At 43.1% G+C, this 25,114-nt stretch overlaps 1 protein-coding gene across 7 annotated transcripts in view; it reads left to right on the forward strand.

Annotated features, from left to right (window-relative positions):
- The window catches only part of MSRA (methionine sulfoxide reductase A), a 369,385-nt gene that overhangs the window by 110,542 nt on the left and 233,729 nt on the right, over positions 1 to 25,114 (forward strand). The gene's annotated exons all lie outside the window — the stretch shown is intronic.

Consider the following 25,114-nt stretch of genomic DNA (forward strand, 5'->3'; position numbering starts at 1 on the left):
AGACATCTAACAGGAGGAGTCCAATTAAGTGACCTCTAAGATCTCTTCCAGTTCTCAATTTCTGTGGCTTATGTCAAAAAACAAATTCATCACCTTCACCTCTTTAAATAGCATTTTATTCTGTTTTCTGGTTTCTGTCAGTAGAGTTAGCATCCCCAGACTGGTAGACTTCAGCTATTTCTGATGTTTCCTCTCTCTTCACTGCCTTGTTGATCTTGCATCTAGCTCTTCCCCTTGGGTCCACGTGGTCACCACCAATTCTGAGCTTTTTCCTAAACATCTGATCTCTGACTCGCCTGGTCTTCTGTGATCCACCCTGTTAGCCCCAGCGCCCGTCAACACTGCTTCCACCATCCATGTGACTGAGTCTTGTCTCCTATTTAGCCCTTGGTCCTGCAGCTTTTCCGTACTTACCTGACTATATACTCCAGCCACGCCAAAGTGCCTTCCACACTGCAGAAACAGGCCCTTCTCCTCCGTACGCATGAGATGATGCCACGGTGGTCACACCTCACTTCCTCCTGGAAAGCTTCCCAGCCTATATTGATCATCCCATTTTTTCCTTTGTTCTTCTAGAACTGATGATTTCTACTACACAATTTAACATGAACAATATATGTTCATTGTTTTCTATTTCAAGTACATTGGTCCTGTTTCTCTAACTTGAACATACACTATTATCAAATCACAGTGATCATTTTTCTTGTCGTCGCCCAAATGCCAAGAATGTGAAATAGGCTCAACAAATGCTGGTTAGTTGACAAGTGATCACTGAGATTCTGGGTTGAAGAAAAATTTTAGTCTAATGAGCTTAAAACTCTGGGTGGGAAGTCTGGTGGAATATACCCACCGTTTGGGGATGGTTAAAATGACTATCTTGAATCTCTCTTCCCCTTTCTCTCCTACATTTCTCCCATATTCCTGCCAGTGGCAGTCGATCTCTTTGCCATCAATCTCATGTCCTTCCCACTCAGATTAATAGATATAATTAGTAGATACTAATTAGTAGATTAGTATCCTGTAAACCAAATGTTTATAGGATACAGTCTAACTCTTTGTTATGGTATTTAAAACCTTCCACGATCTGGCTTCTGCCTTCCCACTTTCTCCAGCCCAACCTCATACTTCTTGCCCAGCCGTACTTAACCGTGACCCAGCCTCCATGTGGTCTCATCACTGCACACGTGGCATCCTCTGCCTGGAACGTTGGTAGCCCCTTTCTTCACCTGGCTTAATGCCTCTCCCTTTCAGGACTCACCTCTGGCAGGCATTCCTTCCAGAATTTTTCCATGACTCCATCTCCTCTGGGTTAGGTGCTACAGTAGTACCCTGATGTGGTCCAGTTTCACTCTGCGTATATTTCTATCAAATGTGTACCACATTGTGTTATGCTAGTTGGTATACTGACTTATTTCCCTAATAGTCCTAAAGCTTCTGGCTGGTAGGGATAGTGTCTCATTAATATTTGTATCCCCAGCACCTAGCACAGAACCTGATTTCTTGAAAAAACTGTTGAATGAATATCTATTTTAGCTTTTTATGTTGAAGATGTTTGGTACCGTTTAGATCCAGTCCTTGTACTTAGATAAGCATCGTAACTGACGATTGAAGGTCCTTCAAACCGGTGATGTATTCAAGGAGGCATTTTGCTTTCCCCTTTAATCTAGGTAGACACAACTCTGTTTTGTATTTTTAATATTTACTTCTGGACTTATCACTCTATCAAGTTTATTTATATTTGATTCATTCCTTACAATTGATGTAGCAGAATGGGATAAGGCAGCAGCATTTCTTCCATTCCATTTTATCTCTTATCAGCATTTTGTTCTTCACGTATAGCTTTGCCTGAGTCATCAGTATTGGGCTAATGGACTGGAACGGCACAAGTTGAATGGTAATTACTTACTCTGTTGCTGATAGCCCAGATGAGAATAGGACTTATTAGATCTGTAATAATGGAAATCTGTGTTTAATGCAGATCTTTTAAGCAGTTTGAAACGATCTCAAATCCATCTCTCTTTGCCATATGTTAAAATGTCACATTATGGTTTTAAAATTCAGGAAGAGAACTGAAGTTTCAGAAGAAGCCTGCCTGTGGAAAAGTTCTCAAATCTGTCCTTTCTAAAATCAGAAGGATTTGTTCATCTCAAAGCAAGCCTCCACAGAGACGTGGCCCTGTCTGAGCAGTCCCCCAGGGCAGGGTGGTTCCAGGAAGCAGAAGACCTCGGTTCCCGAGGGCCCAGGAGCAGACAGGGTGGAGGGGAAGCAGATTTAGAGGCCCCTGGGTGGAGCCTGGGGGCCTTGCTAGAGGCATAAGCCTTGACTTCAGAGAATGTACCCAAGTCAAGAGTTCCTTAGCCTCAGTGCTCAAGGTGGGCCCCAGATCTGAAGGCTCATACTTGTGTCATTAGCCCATCTCTTGTTTCAGCTGTGGAAAACTTCAGCATTTCTACCAATACTGATTTCTTCTTTCTCCCTGTCATGTGAAGAATAAAGACAAGAAGACATCTGACTCAAGCAACTGCTGTGACAGGTGCTTAGTAATCATACTCCATCCTCTTCCCTTTGCAGACCCGAAGACCAGATCAGTGAAGGTACATGGCTCACCTGAGGTCCTGGGCCGTTAACGCTGCAACAGGGGTGGAGGCAGAGGCTAGCCCCTGCCCAGAGGTCCTGCCATCACTTTTACTTTATTGTTTTTTTATAAATTTATTTATTTTATTTATTATTTTTGCCTACGTTGGGTCTTTGTTGCTGCATGCAGTCTTTCTCTAGTTGCGGTGGGCGGGGGCTATTCTTCGTTGTGGTGCGCGGGCTTCTCCGTGCGGTGGCTTCTCTTGTTGCGGACCACAGCCTCTAGGCGCGTGGGCTTCAGTAGTTGTGGCACGTGGGCTCAGTAGTTGTGGCTCACGGGCTCTAGAGCACAGGCTCAGTAGTTGTGATACACGGACTTAGTTGCTCTGTAGCATGTGGGATCTTCCCGGACCAGGGCTCGATCCTGTGTCCCCTGCATTGGCAGGCGGACTCTTAACCCTTGCGCCACCAGGGAAGCCACTGCCATCACTTTTAGAAATATGTTCCAACAGGGCCTTTGGACCAGCCCAGCAGCTGTGTTTTCAAGTTATTTCCACTAAACTGTATCCTTCTTCTTGACTGGGAAATGGCCCTGCGTAATTTAGCTTCCTCTCTTAGAATAGAGTCTTGTCTGGAGATATGAATGCGGGCTGTAACTTCACCATGTTTCATAAATGAAGCAGGGTCTTGAAGGCGCTCTTGTTTCTCAACAGAGACCTTACGAGTGAGAAATGGTTCTGCAGACTGGTCCGGTTTATCATGTGCTGCTTTTCTTTTTGATTCAGTGAGTCTCATGCCTCTTTGCAAATGGTATATGTCCTGAGTGATATCATTATGCTGTTGGAGAACTTGGCGCTGGTAAATTGCGACAAGCATCTATCTCTTCTGATTTTGAAAACTTCACAGCATTCTCAGACAAAGACAGGTTGATGTTGATTCGTCAGTGAGGGATTGCTTTGGATGCTGTGACTCTAAATTACTGTATACTTCAACAGCTTGATAGACCTGATATAACTGGCAAGGTACTCTGATGGATATAGTGGGGGATAAAAAATAGGATTTTCTGAACTCGAGGTGCTCGTACTTACTATATTTACTTGTGTACTTTTCTTTTTATTCTTGAATTTTGATACTTTTCGTTGAAAAGTTTTTGTTGTTTTTTTTTTTTTTTGGCTGTGTAACTCTTTGTTTCTGTGCGAGGGCTTTCTCTAGTTGTGGCAAGCGGGGGCCATTCTTCATTGCGGTGCGCGGGCCTCTCACTATTGCGGCCTCTCTTGTTGCGGAGCACAGGCTCCAGACGCACAGGCTCAGGTAGTTGGGGCTCACGGGCCTAGTTGCTCCGCGGCATGTGGGATCTTCCCAGACCAGGGCTCGAACCCGTGTGCCCTGCGTTAGCAGGCAGATTCTCAACCACTGTGCCACCAGGGAAGCCCCCAAAAAGTTTTTTTGAGTTCAATGAGCTTGCTAGGTGCACCTTTTTTTACAATTTTTAGCAACTCCTGCTTTGGGAGAAAATGGTCACATTTTAGTACTTACTCTAATGGCTGTAGAAATAACGGTGTGATGTGATATATCAGCACTGACTTAAAAGTTGCTCGAGTGTATTTGCCCCGTGTTTTGGTGACACGTGCACAATTAGGGAAATTTGAGGTCTTTTTTGGTAACAAAGTTCTCAGCTTATATCTGGTATTTGTTGATGAACTTTTTCCAGCAGTAATCTGTGAACAGCCCTGAAATTTCTTAAAACCAGTCTTGGAAAGAAGAAAAGCTATGGATACCTTGGATGCATAGTTGAAAGTTCATGTTACCTGCATAGTATCTTCGTCATTTGAAGATGTCTGTCTATGGCTGAGGTCGATGAGGATTTTTAAGGACTAGAGGGAGTCTTCTGGGTCCCCAGCTGAGAAAACAGAAATAAAGAGGCAAAGAGACTTCTCCAGAATCACTTAGAACTACGTCCAGAACCTGGGTCTCCTCACCTCTGGGCCTGTGTCCTTTCCACCACTTCACCCACTTCTTTTATTCCAGAAACATAAACAAATATTTTACATCTGATCACCTCCTAATGAGTACATCTATTCCCAAGACTGGCAAACTTTGTGATTCTATCAGAGCAAGCAATCTTATTTGTAAAGAGGCTGGCTAATTATCCATGACATTTTAACTGTCTGCATTGTCCTTGAGCTAAGAGTGTGAAAATCAGAAGACACAGGGGTGTATATACTTCCTGATAGGTTTCACTTAGTTTAACACACTCTGACAGTAAAAACTAAATGAATCTTAGCTGTTCAACAACAATAACATTCCAAGCAGGAAAGTAATTTTAAAAACCTGTTAACTGCATTATTGCTAATTTGGTATCACAGGAGTTACCAGAGTTGTAAATACAGCAATGAAGATGTGATAGACATATTTCGTCTAAGAAAAATGAAAAAAACATATATGCACTTTGCATAGACATCGATGACAATAATGGTCATTTTAGTAACTCAGGTTTTGTTTCTTCAGTTGAAATTCAAAGTAACCCAGGTGGATAAGAAGGCTATTATGTTGAAGGATTGGGAGCTCTTGATTTTTTTTTTTTTTTTTTTTGGCTGTGTTGGGTCTTCGTTTCTGTGCGAGGACTTTCTCTAGTTGTGGCAAGCGGGGCCCACTCTTGATCGCGGTGCGTGGGCCTCTCACTGTCGTGGCCTCTCCTGTTGCGGAGCACAGGTTCCAGACGCGCAAGCTCAGTAGTTGTGGCTCATGGGCCTAGTTGGAGCTCTTGATTTTATCAAGGATTGGAACTAAGTTGAGATACTGTGGGATGTTTGACTAGGTAAAGAGGTAGGGGAGATGACTACTGTCTGTGATTTGAGGAGAGCAGGGTGGCACCAGGATCTGTACCCAGTGCTCAGACGTGCTGCCCAATGAAAAGATTCCTCCATGTAGGCTTCTGTTTCCTGGTAATTCTGCTTTCTGTTTTTAGTAGAAGGACATATCTCTTAGTACTTACCCCTGGTTGCAAGTTTCTGGATGTCCTGTTGATTCAGGGGCATTAGAAAGCATTAAAATCCCTTCTCCATCCCAAGCTCTGCCTTGGCTATATCCAGTTCACTTTTATGTCTGTGGTGAGTCTGTGCCCCACCTTCGTCCATTTGTCATGGCTGCCCCCAGGTCGGCGGTATCTTTGGTTAATTGAAAAATATATATATTATTTTTAACTCTATAGTATTTTTATTTTATAAAATGATTATTATTTTTGCCTGTATAGTAATGTGATGATAAGACAGGATCACCATTTATTTTAAAAAATATAGCAACATTTTCAAGTTTGAACCAATCAAATCTTGTAGGAGCTGCAAATATTTAGATCTGCACACTGAATAGATAGCAAGGACAGAAGCCCAGGTGTTCCCCTTCTCTAACTGGGGGACTCTTGGCTCTGGGAGATGGCCTCTTCACCCTTCTGGTTAAGGGATAGGACTGAGTGGTGTCTGTGGTTACCTTCAGCTCACACAGTCCCTCATTTATAATCATAACACTCGCTGCATCTGTGCATTTCAGTCATTCTGAAAAGAAAGAAGGTTTTGTCTTGTATTTTTGTTGAATGGCTGCTTTCTGCCTGGTTCTGGTATGTTCTTGTCTCGCTTTCTTCTGTGTGGACATTCCCGGTTTCTAGTCCAGGCCCGAATATGCCACCCAGCTGATGGGACACATTAGTTAGTAACATGGGCTTGTTAAATCCTGGTTCTGAATCCCAGTTGGGCTAGTTTTCTCATACATGAAATGGAGCTGATGCCGACTTTGTGGGTGGACGTGAGATATTGGCAGTAAAGCCCTTGGCACAAGGCCTGGTTCCTAGCCAATGCTTGCCTCGTTCCCTGTCCCCTCCCTCCCCCAAGGAAAGGTTTCTCTATGCAGAAATATGAACCCCTGAGTTGTGTACATTTAATATGTTTGTTTGATTAGTATCAGATACTGTTTGAAATTACTTTGTAGCTTCCTTCCGTTGAATGCATTGAACAAATGGACAGGAAACCAGATGTTTTCAGAAGACATGGGATCAAGAGTTGTGCTAACTTGCATGCTTCTTTAACACTTCCAAAAATTGCTGGGTTTTCGAGCCTGTCACATCCCTTCTCTTTAGCTGACTTCCTGAACTCAGTCTCTTGTTTGTGACCTCTACCTTTCCATGCTAGTCTTCCTCTATGGGCTTCGCTATCCGACTCACAGTTAATCCAGTAAATATTTATTGAACAGTAGGTGCTGTCCTAGGTACTGGGGATAAGTGAGAATAAGATGAATAATATCTACACCCCCAATAAAATCCATGCAGATGGGAGGAAGGCAGAACATAAACAGTAAGCAAATATACAGTTTCTTACAGTGCTAGTTGTTACAAAGTAAAATAATACAGGAGAAGGTATGAGCAGAGAGCAGAGGCGATGCTCTTGTAGAAAGGCTGGTCAGGGAAGGCCTGTCTGTAGAGGTTGGATTTGAGTAGAAACCTGAGTGAAATGAGTGAATCAAGCAAATATCTGCAGGCAGAATGTTCCTGGAAAGACCTTGTGAGGGTAACAATCCTGACATGTTCAAATGACAGCCTGCAGTGTGGCTGGGTAGGAGTGAACCCTGGGGAGAGGAAATGATGCTGGAAACCAGTCCTGGACAGATTCCAGGGGGGGCTTCAGGCCCAGGTAAAGCCTGAAATGTATCCTAGACTTGATGACTAGCCCCAGAGACTTTGAAGCTGGGGATGATATGACTGTATTTACATTTTTTTAAGCTGAGATACAACATTGTGTGAGTTTAAAGTGTACAGTGTGTTGATTTGATATTAAAGTGTACAGTGTGTTGATTTGATATGTTATTGTAATTAGCTAACAACTCTATCATGTCACGTAATTATTATTTTGTGGTGAGAACAATTAAAATCTACTCTCTTGGCAACTTTGAAGTTTATAGCACAGTATTGTTGACTATAATCTCTATACTGAGGGTTAGATCTCCAGGACTTATTTATCTCCTAGTTGCAAGTCTGTACCCTTAAACAACATTTCTCCAAGTCCTCCACCCGGAGCCCCAGGTAACCACCAGTTCTACTCTCTGTTTTTATGGCTCAGCTGTTTTAGATTCCACATATAAATGATATCAAAATTGTATTTACATTTAAGACAATTACTGTCTTAGTCAGTTTGGGCTGCTGTAATAAAATACCATAGACTGGGTGACTTAAATAACAGACATTTATTCTCATAGTTCTGGAGGCTGGGAAGTCCAGGATCAGATGCTGGCAGATTCAGTTACTGGTGAAGATCTCTTCTTGGCTTACAGATAGCCACCTTCTCATTGTGTCCTCACATGGAAAAGAGAGAGTAAGCTCTGGACTCTTTTCCTCTTCTTATAAGGACACTAATCCCATCACAGGGCCCCCACCCTCATGATCTCATCTAAACCTACTTACCTCCCAAAGGGCCCACCTCCAAGTGCCATGTACTGGGGATTAAGGCTTCAACATATGAATTTGGCGAGGGTGGGGAACAAACATTCAGTCTCTAACAACTACACAGTTTACTCAGTAGAGTATAGACCGGGTGGGAGAGCCCACAGAGAGGGCAAGAGTGGAATTGGCAGGTGTTTTTCTAGCAGAGGAAATTAGATGAACTAGTTGGGTAGTGACAGAGCTGATGAGATGTGGTCATTAAGCCCGTGGGACTTCCTGATGTCAGATAGAGATGGTCTTTCTAGAGCATCAGTGCCCTGGAGGCCTTGCTTCTCTCCTGTGCGTCATGCTTCTGCATGGGAATGGCCTTTTTTCCGTGCCCATCTGTCTTGGCCTGACAGTGTGATTGGTGTGCATTTTGTGTGGGTGTGTGTAGGGGAGATTAACGTAAGAAAATACTTTCTCTGCTCCTCAAAATGTGGATATGTAGGTGAAACGCAGTGTTGCGGTGGGGCGAGGAGATACAGTTCTCTTGGCCCATGACCCCATCTACAACTTCACAGCTCTTTTCTCAGCCCCTACTCCAATTCCAGGTGATCCTTCATATGATGTAGAGAATTCCATAAGAACATCCAAAGTGAGAGGCAGAGATGCAGTCTGTCAAGGCCACGGATACAAACAAAGCCATGTGGATTAGTTACCTATTGTTGTATAATAAATGATCCCCAAACTTAGTAGCTTAGAACAACACACACCTATTATCACACAGTTTCTGTGGGCTGGGAATGTAGATGCAGCTTGCATCTTCTGCTTCAGGGTCTCTCACACGGCTGCACTCAAGTATTGGCCAAGACTGAGATCTTGTCTGAAGGCTCAACCAGGGCTGGATCTGCCTTCAAGCTCACTTACGTGACGTTTGGCAGGATCCGATTCCTCAAGGGTTGTTGGGCTGAGGGCCTCAGTCCCTTGCTGGATGGAGGCTGCCCTCAGCACTTTGCTGTGTTGGTCTCTCCAGCCTGGCAGCTTGCTTCAACACAGCATGCAGTAGAGACAGAGTCTTCTGGCAAGATGGGAATCGCAGTCTTTTGTAACTTAATCATGGAAATGATATCGCCTCAGTGTTGCCATATTCTATTAGTTAGAAGCAAGTTACTCAGGGAGAAGGGATTACATAAAGCCACGAAGACCAAGAGGTGAGGATATTGGGGGGCCATCCTAGAGGCTGCCTGCAACAGCTGTATATTGTGGCTTCACTCAGTATATTAGAGCAGAAAGGACCTTAGAGATCATCCTGGACCCTCCTCATTTTTTATAGGTGAGGAACCTGAAACTCAAAGAGGTGAAGTGACTTACCCAAGGCCACAGCGACTCTGAGGTAGAGCTGGGACTTCTGACTTTCAACCCAATGAACTATAAGTGGGCTGCATTTAACCTGCCATAAGCTGGCAGATTGTGGCTTTTAAGTTTGCAGTTTCAGCCTCAAGAAGTTTTATTCTTCTGTGCATTTTAAATGCACTGCCACTACATGGTGACCCCAGGCCTGGATCTGAATGGGATGTAAATGGCCTACCTTGGGCTTTGTTGGAAACTCAAGGCATAGAGGCTCTGCCTAAGCTTATCCAGATTAATTCCTGTGTTTTCTATGCTTTTTCTCCCCTTTACATCAACATGTCTAAACTATATAACATAGTTTAGAGAGAGTCTTTAAAACAACATGCTCCATGATCCAAGTAGCCATCTCACCTGTTTTTAACATTTCTCTTATAGTCTCACTTAATGCTGTAGACCATCATGTTAAGAACCCTCAATTCTATAGTTTATCTTGAATCTTAACTCTGTGTTTGCACTTAGCTCTTGAGGCTGCTTGGCTCTCTGAACTTGGCACTGTGTTGGCCCCTTGAGTCTTGGCCGTGAGTGTGTCATTTTAGGCTGTTGTCACTCTAGGATGTAGGAGGCGATGGAGACAGGTTAGTTATGCTCAGGACTAGGGTTGCATGAGAACTAACAGAAGACACCTGAGGCGTGTCACCTGGAACTTACAGGGTGAAACATGGGTGATCGGTCAGGAATTGGGAGGTTCAGAAAATGGCTGTGGTGCTCCCTGGGATCTACTGTTGAGAGCCAGGATCCTGCGATGAAGAAGTCGGAGCAGTGCTTGGGGGTCTATTGAAGCATTAGTCACAGCAGACCAAAAGTCTGGGAGCTCGACACGGCAGCAATCCAGGCAGAAATGGTTTAAAGTACAGAAGTTCAGGTTGAGCAGATAACCATGCTGATGAGCAGAGGGCAAGAGCCAGGCCAATTCATAGCAGGGGTGTTTGTCCCTAGGCTATTTTTCCTTTGCTTTACTTTTTATTCTTCAGTGGAAGCTCAGACATAGATGTAGAGGCCTTGTGTCTTTTCTGCTAAGTGGAGAGGAGGACGGTGTGGCATCAGAGGAGGCGAAACTGAGCCTGGTGCTGTTGGAATTGGTAGTGTTATTGGTGTTGGTGGTGGTGCTGGTGGTGCTGGTGTTGGTGTTGGTGGTGATGGTGGTGGAGGTGGTATTGGTGCTGGTGGTGTTGGTGTTGGTGGTGGTGGTGATGGTGGTGGAGTTGGTATTGGTGCTGGTGCCGGTGGAGTTTCAGTTTCCTTACACTACTCTCTGAAATGATTCCCAACCTCTAGGTCCCACCACTCCCTCCTTAGAAATTTATAGACTCTAATCCTCTTTCCATGAAGTAGAAGGAATCAGTTTCCTGTCCCTGGGAACAGTACACCTTGATAACTACATTCTCTCTAGATGTGGAAGGTTTGCTTACTATGTTATATTTAGTGAAAATAGCAGAAAAGCCCTTATCTCTTGCCATGCTGGGATTAAATGGCTTGGTTTACATTGGATTCTAGGATTTTTGTTTTTTAAATACTTCCCTCCCCTTGCCAGTTCTTTTAGAAACTGGCGAGAGAAGCTTTAAAGATGAAGACATATTTAAAGGAGCGTTGGGACCCTTAGATTTGTCTGCTGCTTTAAGCTAGCCATGGCCGTCTTCCCGTACGTTTTCACCTGACCCACTTAACAACCTTGGCCGGCAGGTAGAGCAGGCATGACCCAAATTTGATGGATGAAGAGATCTAGATTCAGAAAAGTTCGGTGATATGTCGAAGGACATACACAGCTGTAGGCCATACAACTCATAATTGTGTGCAGCCAAGATTCCTACCTAGGTCTTCCCGCTCCAAATCCCATGCTCAAATCACACAAAGTAGCCAGAGTTGATCACCCAGCCTATGAACGAAGAGAAAGCAAGGATGAACCAAGGGAAAGACAGTAAATGATGTTGAATAAAACATGAGAATAAGAGTTTGTATACATAGCCTTATGATTTTTATTGCAGGGCTACGACCTGATTTTTAACTGTTCTTTCCTTGTGTCTTCTGCTTTTTGTAAATATTCCCAACATTTACCATGAAATCCTCTACCTGAAGGCTGCTGTTCTCTTCTGCATGGCCCCTGTTCCCCTCTCATCTCTGGAGATTGGCTGTGCCCTTAGTGAATGGGAGTCCTCCTGTGGACAGTTGGTGATTGAGGGGGTACAGCTGGCTGCAAGGGCCGGTTCATCAGAGTGCATCATGACCGGGGCCTGCCAGTTATTAGAATTCATTATAAACTATTCAGAGTCCCAGGAATCTCATTTAGTTCTCACTCAGCAGCTGGAACATGCTACCAGCTGTGGATCTAGGGTATCCCCCAAGGACTTTACCTAAGCGTGGGGGGAAAATAGGTCAAATGATCTGACGATGACTGGGTGAGCGTAAGGCAGGAAAGCCTGTTTCTACCTTAGAGTAGATGTTTTGCACATGCCATTGAAGGAATTAATTAGAGCTGTGAGCACAGTTTAGCCCTTGGCCTCTGATGGACCAAGGAACACTCCAGAGTGTCCTTGGAGGTTATTGGAGAGAGGGAACAGAGAAGGGAGAGAAGTAAACAAAGGGAGAGTGAAGGGAGTTGTACATGCTACCTTTTCCATCAAGATCTGGCCCCTGATTGCCTTCCACGACCTCACATCTGGTCCTCGGGTGCTCTGCCTCTTAGAGCTTTGCTGTAGGGCAAGGGTTGGAAAACTTTCCGATGAAGGTGCGAGTGGCAAATATTATAGGGTTTGCAGGCCTTACAGTCTCTGTCACAACTACTCCTCTCTGCTATTGCAGAGTGAAAGCAGCCATAGACAATAAAGAGATGAATGAGCGTGGTTGTGTGCCAATAAAACTTTATTTAATGACATTCAGTTTTGAATTTCATATAATTTGCATGTGTCACAAAAATTTTTTCTTCTTGATTGTTTTTCAGTCATTAAAAAAATATAAAAACTACTTTTGGTTCATGGGTCACCCCAAAACACGTGGCAGGCTTTGGCTGGCGGGCCTTAGTTTGCCACCTCTTGTTCTAGAACTAATTAGGTAGCAGTCGTTTACATTTTGGTAAAATTGTCACTGTGTCGGTTCTCCCGGAAGCACTGACAGTGTAAGCCTTTAACTTCAGGTGAAAGGTTTTGTCACCTCCTAAAGGGATTTTGGGCAGCTGTGGCTATGATGGTGGTGGGGTGGGAGAGGTGATGCCAGGGGGATACCTGCCTCCACGTAAAAGAAGGTCAGTCCTGCTGTGCTCCTGTGTCTCCTCAGTGAAATTGGTAGATTTAAATCCTATATGTCATTTATCTTTGAGCTCGGTATAGAGAAAAAGGTCTTGCTTTGGTTTTTGTAAAAATACCAGGCTTAGATCTTTTTGTGTGAGCTGTCATCAGTCATTGTGATTGTTGATCTTGTAAATTTATGCTTTTTAGCGCTGGCAGAAGGATTGCTTTTGTTTCTGAACAAGTTCATGCAGTGTTTCTTTCAATAGGGACTTGCACTGAATTTCAACTTTAGCCATAGTTTTCATCTCAACTGGATTTTCAAGACATGGGCAACTGCCCTTATGCTACAGAGGAGTGCTTTGGAATCCTTTTGGTGTCAAAATAAAAAAAAATCATCACCAAGACCAGCGTCAAGTGGCTTCCTCTAGGATTTCTATGGTTTCAGGTCTTACATTTAAATCTTTAATGCATTTTGAGTTGATTTTTGTGTATGGTGTAAAATAAGGGTCCTGTATCATTCTTTTGCATGTGGCTGTCCAGTTTTTGCAATACCATTTACTGAAGATACTATCCTTTACCTAGTTTATATGCTTGACTCCTTTGTTATAAATTATTTGACCACATATGTGGGGGTTTATTTCTGGGCTCTTTATTCTGTTTCATTGACCTATGTGTCTGTTTTTATGCCAAGATCATACTGTGTTGATTATTAGAGCTTTTTAATGTAGTTCAAAATCAGGACATGTGATGCCTCCAGCTTTGTTCTTCTTATTCAAGATTGCTTTGGTTGTTTAGGGTCTTTTGTGGTTTCCATACAAATTTTAGGATTGTTTATTCTATTTCTGTGAAAAATGCCTTTAGAATTTTGAGAGAATTGCATTGAATCTGTAGATTGCTTTGGGTAGTGTGGACATTTTAGCAATATTAATTCTTCCATTTCATGATCATGAAATATCATGATCATGTGTCTTCAGTTTCTTTCATCAATATCTTAAAGTTTTCAGTGTATGGATTTTGTTTTGGCTATTTTAAGTCTTTTGATTTTCCATATAAATTTTAGAATTAACTTGTCAATTTCTACAAAAGCTTCCTGAGGTTTTCATCAGCATCATGTTGAACTATAGATTAGTTTGGGGAGGATCGACATCTTAAGGATACCAAGTCTTTCAATCCACAACCATGGTCTAGTTCTCCATTTTTTTAGATGTTATTTAATTCTCTCACTGTTTCATGGTACAGTTGTTATACATATTTTGTTAAAAATCTACCTAAGTATTTCATGTTATTAGATGCTATTGTAAAAATATTACTTTTTTCATTCTATTTATTTGTTGCAAGTATATAGAAATAGTTTATTTTTGATATTGTCCTAGTATTCTGTGATCTTGATAAACTTAATTATTAATACAAAGAAGTTTCTTGATAGATACCTTGGGATTTTTTATTTACACAATCACATTGGCATATACAGATAGTTTTTTCTTTTTATTTCCTTTTGGTATGCTAGGTGTAGGTTGCTTGTAGCTATTCTTTATCAAATTCTATTCCTAGTTTACTGAGAATTAAAAAAAATCATGAATAGGTGCTGAATTGTGTCAAGTGCTTTTTTAGCTTCTATTGAGATGATAATTTTTTTTCCTGTTTGTTAATATGATAAATTACATTGATTGCATTTTTTTGAATGTTAAAACAACTTTCAATTCCTTGGATGAACCCCATTTGCCATGATTATTATACTTTTAAAATATAGTCTTGAACTAAATGTTTATTAAAAATATTTATTGGGCTTCCCTGGCGGCGCAGTGGTTGAGAGTCCGCCTGCCGATGCAGGGGACACGGGTTCGTGCCCCAGTCCGGGAAGATCCCACATGCTGTGGAGTGACTGAGCCCGTGAGCCATGGCTGCTGAGCCTGCGCGTCCGGAGCCTGTGCTCTGCAACGGGAGAGGCCACAACAGTGAGAGGCCCGCATACCGGAAGAAAAAAATATATATATATATTTATTTATTTACTTATTTATTATTTTTGAGCCTATGTTCATAAAGGGAAATTTGTCTATAGTTTTCTATTTTTATTAAGTTTTTTCATTAATCAATTTATTTATTTTGGCTGCGCCAGGTCTGCCTTGTGGCACGCGGGTTTCTCTAGTTTTGGTGCGCGGGCTCTAGAGCGCATGGGCTCAGTGGTTGTGGCGCATGGGCTTAGTTGCGGTACGTGGGATCTTAGTTCCCTGATCAGGGATCGAACCTGGGCCCCCTGCATTGGGAGCACGGAGTCTTAACCACTGGACCACCTGGGAAGTCCCTGTCTATAGTTTTTTGTGTCTTTTTCTGGTTTTGTTATCAGGGTAATGCTGGACTCATAAAATCAGCTGTGAAAGTTCCCTTGTCCTCTATTTCTTTTTAAATTTTTTAACCATTAAAGAAAAAAATTGAAGTATAGTTAATTTACAATGTTCTGTTAGTTTCAGGTGTACCTTCTCTATTTTTGAAGGAATTTATGTAGGATTGGTATTATCTCTTCCTTAAATGTATCTAGAATTTCCCAGTGAAACTATATGAGCCTGGAGTTTTCTATTTCAGATTTTCCCATTTCTTTTGTCAGTTTTGATAATTTGTAGCTTTCGAGGTATGTTACTAATTTATTGCCTCTCAGCTCTGAATACATCATTCTGAGTATGCTCTGTGATAAACAAAGGAATTTACTACAGAAATTCCTGTGAACATGGTGTTACGCTGTTTCAGTAGAGGGCGCTGGGGAGACTTTGTGAAAGGAGGAGCCTCTCCTGCTGTTTCTGGTGTGGCCTGGGTTGGCGGGGTGTGTGTGTGGGCCTCTAGTGGAGCCTGCCTCAGCCACTGGCCCAGAACTCAGTCCTTCTGTGACTTTATAGTCTTGGCCTGGTGATAACTTTTCTGCAGCCCTCTTGACAAGGAAACCAGAGCCTCTGTTGCTGTCCACGTACTCTCAGAGTCCCTGCAGTTGCTCTCAGGCTCCTTGGTGCCTGGATCCCATTGTACACTCATGCCACTGGGTTCTGATCGCCTACATTCTGAAAGGTAGCCTGTTGTTTGCCCTTATCTCCAGATAAGCTTATCTCCAGCCTTATCTCCAGATAAGCTCTGGCCTACAAACCAGTGAACTTCTCTGCTATCCAGTGGCTTAACTGCACCTTCTCCAAGGAAGTTTGTATCCTTCCAAGTCTGTCATTCCTTAGGTATGTTCAGTCCTCACGTAGCATAGAGTTTCCTTAGATTATATAGTTACTTTTTAATTATGGTTAATATTCTCTATGTTAGACTTCCACTGTTTGACCTACTGTGTGGTTTCCATCTCCTGATTGGACCCAGACCACTACACAGGAATTTCTTGTAAGCACTACTTGGGTTGAGACTTTCTGTGATCTGTGGATTTTGTCATTTCAAGAAGGGTAGGAGATATTGCTATGTATTCAACTGGTATTTTTCCTCCTCCCCTCACTCACCCCACCCCCCATGTGCTTTAATCTGAGATTTAACTAAAGTGACGGGGTGGGGGAGACCAAGAGTTGTGGTGAGTAATATTTCTGTAAGAACTGAAATTCAACAAACAATGAGCCAGGAACATGGTTTCCTATGTCACTGAAATGACTAGCTCAAGCTTGACCCTTCCCGTGTCTCATGGTGGTTAGCAGAGATGTTTGAAATTTCTTTTTTTTTTTTTAATTAAAAATTTTTTTTTTTTTATTTTTTGGCTGCACCACACAGCACATGGGATCCTAGTTCCCCAGCCAGGTATTGAACCCGCTCCCACTGCATTGGAAGCATGGAGTCTTAACCACTGGACCGCCAGGGAAGTCCCTGGAATTTCTTAATGCACAGTAAGGATCCTTCTATTTTGCTGCTTGGAATAGAGGTACTATGACCTTAAACTGCTATGGATGCAGTGTCCAAGGCTAATTAAAAGCCAGGTGTAATATCAGCAACAATTTTCATTTTTAGCTTTTATTTTGATTCCCACAGAAAAGGGGAAAAACTATGTTTCTTATAGGTACCACTATGGGTAAAAATAATCCAGCTGTCTTCTTACTTCCATCTAGTCAAAGAAAAAAGCCCCCCAACTCAAGCAAACAACCAATCAAACAACCAGGCAAACAACCAAGCAAAACCCCATCAAAATATAGAAGATTTTCTCCATTGCAGCTAAGGGCTTTGGCATGAATTTAAATTTAGCTTCCCTGGGAATTTTGGAAAAACATTGTTTTTCATTGTTTTTTTAAGTGCTATGAGGCAAAGGTATAACTTCCCCAAACAAAACAGCACGAAAAGCAACTAACAATCCTCTGGATAATGCAAATGAATAAAAATTGCCTGAATTATTGCAGAAGTGCTGAAAGCCTTACTCTGGTATTTTATACACTATTCCTAGACTTTAGTGGTTTAGGAACGCCTGTTTTAGCAATCCCAGCACACTAGAGAACAAGTAGGTAGAAAAATAAAATTACATAGAGGTAGTCTCCAAGTTAGAAATGGATCATCTTCCAGGGGTTGATTTGTAAATCAGTTAGACTGGAAATGCCTTTTTCCTTTATAAAGGTGAAAGTTTTATATAGCTTTATAAAAGATGGTTTGAGTTCCTGCCGTATAATCAGTAGTTGTCCTTTGCTAAAACTTACATTATTTCCCCTTTATTAGAACATGTTATTAGTTATCTACTGCTATATAATCAATTATCCCCAAAGGTAGCAGCTTAAAAGAACAAGCATTTATTATCTCACAGTGTTTTTGGGGGGGCTGGTGCATAGGGAATCTGGGTGTGGCTTAGCTGGGTGGCCCTGAAGTCGGGCCCCATGAAGCTGGAATCAAGATGTCAGCTGTGTTGCGTCTTCTGAAGGCTCAACTTCAGGAGGATCTGTGCTCTAGCTCACTGAGGCCTGCCAACAAGTGAGCTTGAGAGCAGTCCTTTCCCAGTTGAGCCTTCAGATGAGACTACAGCCCCAGCCAGCACCTTGATTCCAACTTGTAGGAGACCCTGAGCTGGAACTACCCAGCTTTACATCCTCAACTGCGATGAGACCACTGAATTTAAATTGTACTTAGCATTTGAGCAGTGAGATTTCCTCCTCTTTTTGAGAAAAAAAAAATCTCCTTTCTACAATGATGAATAAAGTGGAGATTTCTTTCTATGGTCAAGTTAGTAGCTGGACAGAAATGTTTTCTTTTGTCCAGATGTAGCTTACAGCCAACTTGGCTGGTGTGAAAGCGTGTGTTCTTAGTGTTGTAGGGTAGAACTTAGAATATATTTTCGCGCTGAGACAGTATCTCATAAACAGTGGTTAGAATCCTAGAAAGAGTTATATTTGAGACTCATTATAGGTTGAGTAGGCCCTTGTGGGCTAGCTCACCACCATTTATAACAGCATGTTCATGAGAAAATGGATTCTATATCCCAGATGTCCATCTCTTAAACATGCTTTTGAAATGTGACTCATTTTAAAGTTGGGGACTTGCCTGTATTTCATTAGCTCCTCTCCAGCTACCTTCCACACAATAGTTTACATTTTGAGCTATCAGCCTTTTGGGAAGATAAAGTGGCAGAAAATAGACATGACTATAATTTACTCTTAGCACTAAGAGCCTGGCAGACCTATCAAGGCATAATTTTACTCAAAATCAGATTTTCTGCAGGGCCTGCACTGAAGTCCCTTTATAGTTGAGTTATACGAGGTCACAGTCGTCTCCTTTTGTAGAATTCTAGGGTCTTAATCAGGTCCTTCCACAATCACTCGATAAGATTTAGTACATGAGAATGTACTAAAATGAGAAATATTCTTGGCCTGCTTTATATCCCCACCACCCACAACCCATATCTCTACGAAGCTGATGGCCTTCCAGCTGGGAGAGACCATCATTCAGGCCCTGGGTGGGCTCAGTGGAAGGCTGCTTGCCTTGGCCTCCCACGTGCTTGATATTTTCAGACACGACTCTCATTTTATTCAGCAGTGCTCCAGTCAGTCATTAGAGAATTCATCCCGGAATCAGCCCATCACTTGAATATCTAAGGATATGCTTGAGCCCATATTCAAGGAAGATAACCCAATAGGCTTTGCTCTGCCCCCTCTAGTCCCTGTCCCTTCATTAAGTCAGGTGACTAAAAGCATGTTTGAAGAACCACCCTGTCTCCACTGAGCTTCCCTGAGTTAAGATGTTCAGTTTTATGTCACTCTTTCATGGTAGACAAGTATAAAAAGTATCATAAAATGACTTTCTGTGTCATTTGTAGAACTGTAGTTGAAGATTTTGTCCATCATATTTCCTAATATGAATATGCACTGGGTTGACAGATGCCCCTTAATCAGCCATGTGACCAAACCTGCTCTCTCAGGACACCAGTCCTTGGGGGACACCTTCAAAGTGGACGAGCTACCTGTGCTGTTGCTCTAGTAAGAGCCTAATTCAAGAAAATTTCACCGGCTTTTTGGAAATCAGTGGAAGGTTTCACAGTAAAAACTTGTTTTATCTTTTTTTTTGAGGGCAGTATAGAATGTTTCAACCGCTTTTAAAGTTAGGAATGGTGAGCATAATTCCTGTTCAGTAAATCTAAAATAGATTTTCAAATATCCTTTTCTTCTGTTGTGGAGAAAAATTACAAGGGAGAGAGAAACAGAAAGGATGAGAGACAGGAGGGACAGAGAAATAATTAAAATACATACCAAATTCCAGAAAGGCAAAGTACTGCTCATGTACCAGTCTGCTTGCCTCCCTCCCTCCCTCCCTCCCTGCTTTCTTCCCTTCCTCCCTCACTTTATCTTTCTCTCTCTGCCGCCTTCCCTCCCTCCTCCGCTCCCTCTCTCTTCTTTCCTATAAAATAAAGTCAAACCTAGAAATACCTTTTATTTTTAGGTAAATAATATTTTAATACCATCTAAAATTTGTAATGGTTGATCCTCTTAAAATCCTTTTCCTTTTGAAAGGAGGACAATTAACATACTGCTTGGAGAAGGCAGATCAATTTCAGAGAGGAAATGGAGTGATAACTCTATCTTGAGGCCTTTTAAGATACTATGAACTATCCAGAATTTTAAAGCCTGGTAGCAGTTCTGCTGCTTTGAGATACAAGTGGAATCATCTTGGCTGTTGGTCCTGAGCCTGGATAAAATGTAAGCATCAGGCTGATCTGAGCCCAGGGGCTGATTGCCCACCCCTGGCCACTCGGGCGTCTCAGCAATGCCCTCAGCCCTGGGAAGAGGCTCTCAGGCTGCAGGGGTAATCACGGGGTAGCAAAGACTGGGGACATTTAAAATGTTTTTTATTTCTGTTTTCAAGAAAGTAATGTATCACATGGAACAAAATTCAAAAGGTAGAAATAGAATATTAAAAAAAGAAATTGTAGCATATTATACACATTATCTTGCCTGTTGATTTTTTCCCCCAATTAACAATGCATCTTGTAGATAGTTCCATGTCTTTACCTATAGAGTTACCTCATTGTTTATAACGGTGCATATTGTTCCACATTATAGACTGTTTTATGTAAAAGGTTGGTGCCAGTCTCTTTACAAACAATCCTGAAATGACTGTCTTTGCACATGAACAAAATGTATTGTAGGAGCGAATCGGTGATGAATCTTGTTAATGGTCAGTGTTAATGTTCCATCTCCTTATCAATATTTTATTCCCCTCAGACTCTTCTGTCTCTTTCTCCTTACCACCACCAACAGTAATAACTTAATAAATTGAAAATGTATTGATTTAAATGGAAGTCAAATTGACATCCATGTTTATATCCATGACTGTTCCTCTTTCTTTCTAATTAAAGTCCCGTATTTAGCTGTATCTCCTTCATTTCTAATGTCAGAAGATAATTGAGACAAGTTCCCTGTAAGGCTTGTAACAACATATTCCATTTTTGATTAGGAGCTTCCACTTAGAAATAAAGTCATAATTCGTTTTCAGGAAAGAACAGGCACGGAAAGCAGATAGGCCTGGCCTTACCCTGGTGTCGGCCTGTGTGGTGTGCTGAGGAGGATCTTGTGGGGGAAAGACTGGTGTTGGTCTGGGACAGATTGCAAGGGGAGGTCTGGCCCGTCAGGCTCAGCTGAGCAGAGGGCCCGGTCATTTATCACTGTCACGGGGGTGGAGACGGGGGAAGGGGAGTCACTGGACCATTCCTGCCCATCGGCGGCCTGACAGCGGACGCGCTTCACTCAACCTCCAGGCAGATGCTGCGCCGTCAAGGGGCTCCTTCCTGCTGGAGGCCGCTGACCTGGTCACAAGGAATGAGGAAGCAGACCACGGCTTGCTATGGCGCTTTGCTCAAGCCCTGCGCCACTTCCTCTCAGGGTGTGTATACAGTGTGTGTAAGAGCATAGTCAGTGGTCTTAGAGGCATACACCGAGGCTCCAAAGTGTTACTAGACTCTGATGATGGGATGAGAGCATACCTCTGTGGGGCTCATGCTTTAATTACATTTCCAGGACTTGGATGCTCTGCACAGCGCTGATTATTTTCATATGGGCAAACGCTGTAGTAGACGTGGAGGGGACTAAAGCAACGCAAGCCGGGGACACCAAGTCTTTGAAGGGCAACAATTTTTACAACAATACTAAAAAGTATGATCTCTGTGTGATCCTTTATAGATACATTTAACATTCATCTTCAAAATCTAAAATATGTTTTAGGATCAATAGGAAACGTATCTTAGAAATCATTTTGGTGTACAGCCACCTTTATTTATTTACTTATTTATTTATTTTTGGCTGTGCTGGGTCTTTGTTGCTGCGCGTGGGCTTTCTCTAGTTGTGGCGAGCGGGGGCTACTCTTCGTTGTGGTGCGCGGGCGTCTCATTGCGGTGGCTTCTCTTGTTGTGGAGCATGGGCTCTAGGCGCGTGGGCTTCAGTAGTTCTGGCACACGGGCTCAGTAGTTGTGGCTCACGGGCTTAGCTGCTCCGCGGCATGTGGGATCTTCCCGGACCAGGGCTCGAACCCGTGTTCCCTGCACTGGCAGGCGGATTCTTAACCACTGTGCCACCAGGGAAGTCCCTACAGCCACCGTTTTTAACACAACTGTTTTCAACACTGTTATTCACGGAGATGTCACATTCATCAAGCTGACATGTAGATTTTAATCCTTCAAGTAACCTTATTTTAAATGGAATTTCTAGTCTCAAGATTGTCTAATTTTGGTAGTCATTAGGAATTACATGTGTTAAGAGGAGGCAGGAAGATTTCATAAAAGTCAGGTGGAAATTTTTCCATCAATTAATATTATATGCTTATCACAGATGCCTAAATTAGACATGATTCTTAAATGTGGTAATTAATAACAGTATTACACGAGTGAAAATGGAATTCTTCTAAAAATGAAATGAATGATGATGGAATGCTTTTCTTGGGATAATGCAGTGTGAATGCTTTTCTTGGGATAATGCAGTGTGAATCGGGAACTCATGCTCGTCTGATAATCATGGGGTAACAGGATGTGTTAAAGAGCTGTAGGCAGTGCCGCTGACACAGGAGCCTCCGTAGGTGTACCTGGTCAGCAGCTCTAACAAGTGGGGCAGGCGTAGTGCTGGTCAGTGAAGGATGAAGAGAAGGCAGGCGTTGTCTTACTATCTTACTGCATGACCGACAGTAAGCCCAGTGCCTGACACATAAGCCATGTTCAATCATTGTTTCCTGAACTGTGATGTTATTTGGATGGAATATGGATCCCTGTGCCTGGACTTGCTGGAGCAGATATGTCCCCCCAAGTCCCTCTGTCAGCCTTCTTTCCTCCTTCCCCCACACGCCTGCCCGTGAGTTCATAAGCTCCGGAGCCCTGCGCATCTCGGCAGCAGTGGCCTCATCAGGGAATTTAATAAGGCAGTCACGCAGCTGGGTCGAGTTGGTCCTGAAGTCCCTGAGCGTCTCCGGAGCTGTTCACCCAGGGGGCCTTGTGTTAAGGAGCAAGAGCATTCAAGGTACTTAAAACCCTGGAAGGAAAAGGGTCCTCATGCCATCAAGCAGGAAGTGATCTGCTCATCGGTTTTTCTCACTTAAGAGAGTTCCAGTGGTTTCTCTTGCTCTGTCTCCTTCTCAAAGAAAACAGAGGAATGGGACTCAAAGGAAAACATTTAGATTTGTACAACTTGAAAATATACCTAATAGGATCTAGATTTCCTCTTTTTTCTTGCTATTCTCCACTTAACTCTATATTATTACTATTTCCTGACACCGTGGAAGAAACCTTTTTATGATCATACTTTTAAAATTATGAGGTAAAAAAAAAAAAAAAAAAAAAAATTATGAGGTAATATTGCATCTGAGGACTGTGCTACAATTTACTTCATTATCCCCCTTTTGTTGGGCCATATAGCTTTTTTACGGATTTTCACTGTTATAAACAACTCTGCTATAAACATCTTCGGAAACCTTTGCCTCACTTCTGATTATTTCCTAAGGTAGAAATCATTTAAAAACTTTTGACATTCTTGATGCATATCGCCAGACTACTTTCCAGATAGACTGTAGCATTCCCACTTCCATGAGCAGTATATGAGAAAGCCCGTGTCTCTACACCCTCATCGGTGCTTGGCATTGGTTTTGTAATTTTGCCATTTTCACGAATTAAAAATAGTATCTCATTGTGTGGTTGAGCATCTACTCATGTATGTGTTTGTTATTGATATATTTAATTTTTTATGTGTAGTCTGTCTTCTCCACTTTCTCTCTGGCAGTGGAATCACTGTCTTTTACAGAATCATGGAAGCCTGCTTAGGAACATACAGAAATAATTCTGACACTGTTTTCTAGGGCATCTGGTCCACCTCCTGCCCTCTCATTGTGGGCATCCCTGTGGTCACTCTCCTTTACTCTCCTGTGCCGTCTTGTGGGGACACAGCAGGATCATTCTGGGCCAGTTTTTCTTAGGAACAGGAAAGGGCTGGTGTCTGAGGCCTTGTGCACTTGGCGTTGCTGTTCCGGGTTTAGAGTCACACTCGTGGTCTTGTGCCCTGAGCAGACCTCAGAAAACACAGCAGGCACATCACGAAAAGTAAAAATGTCCTCTGCTTGCATAATGCTTTATTTTTAAAACATACTCTCATCCTCAGCTCACTCTTCTGGCCAGAAATCTCCTCTCAGGATTTCTCTCAATAAATTTGTGGATTAAATGGATCTCCTTGAGTGTAGGGTCTATGAAGTTTATCTTTCTTCCCACAGCAGCTGGTACCTGGCACGTACTAAACACGTAACTGCTAGTGGGTCTGAGCCGTAAGCTCCACCATTTGGAGCTGATGCCTCACCAAACGTGTCCTCACTGGGGCTGAGCCCAGCCTTGCTCTGCCCTGTCCTGCCCCGTCACTGTGCCATTCGGGCTGTGCTGCAGGGGGACCCCGGAGGCGCAAGGCTGCCTGAGCCCGAGGAATCACCACCTTCACTGGCCAAGAGCTGGTCTTCAGTTTGTTGTCCCTGGAGCAAAGGGAAAAGGCATTAACTGGAGGAAGGAGAGCGGCTGGGGCATAAGGATAAGATCCTCAATGACAGGTGAATTTTTGTTTTAGTGCTACAATCTAAAATGTTCTCATCTGATTTTCCTGCCTTTTCCATCACGTATTTTTTGCTTTTAGGGCAGCTCCCACTTAGATACACAGTCACTGGTCACCATGGGAGGAAGGCAGTGTGGGCTGGCCCTCCTCACCCCCTGGAGCTCTGAGGGGAGCGCTCGCCTCCGGGTGTTCACAGCAGTGGGGGACCTTCATCTCATTCGCGCCGTTGCCTTTGCTGGGGACTCCTCTCCAGCCTCTCCTAGCCACAGACTCCACCTGCCTCTAGTCGTGTACCTCACCAATCGGTAGGAAGGACTCCAGCTTCCTTGGACACAGGATGGGTGGAGAGCAGAGGTCGGCCCTCCCTGTAACTTGCCCACCGCCATGTAACTTCCCCCCTCCCCCTCCTCACATACAGAATACACCCTGGATTAACATTCACCTTAAAACACCATAGCCAAAGTAACAGGCACTGTAAGGAACAAAAATATGATAGAAGCACAGTGCCTCTGGGCAGAGGGGGCCAGAAGCATCATCGCCTGACCTCTCCCAGTGCACCTGTCCTATATTTGGGTGACTGGGCTGCAGGTGCATTCTCAGAACTCCTGCTGCCCTTTCTTTCCAAATCAACAGTCATCAGTTCATCCTTACAGCGCTGTGAAGGGCACCTTGGCAGGACCAGGGCCCAGGATGCTTAGTCAGTGTGATCAAAGGACCCTCTGCTGGAGACAGAGCCTCGTCCAAGGCTTAGGCTTGTGGGCCAGATATGAACCCGCCTTAGTTCCAGTCTGACTTGTCCTTGAGACACCAGGGATTTGGGATCTAGAGAAAGAGCCACAAGGAAACAGACAAGGGGAGGGACTGTGAGACCATGTTTGGTTTGGGGGCCTGACAGATTTGTGTTACCTTATTCGTGAAATAAATGCACTCTTACTCCAGCCCCAAACTGAACCTAATCGCCACCGATGAGCTTCATAGCGGCGTGAATGACTGATAGTAAC

Source organism: Pseudorca crassidens, chromosome 7, assembly GCF_039906515.1.
Source record: "Pseudorca crassidens isolate mPseCra1 chromosome 7, mPseCra1.hap1, whole genome shotgun sequence".
NCBI classification, from domain to species: Eukaryota; Metazoa; Chordata; class Mammalia; order Artiodactyla; family Delphinidae; genus Pseudorca; species Pseudorca crassidens.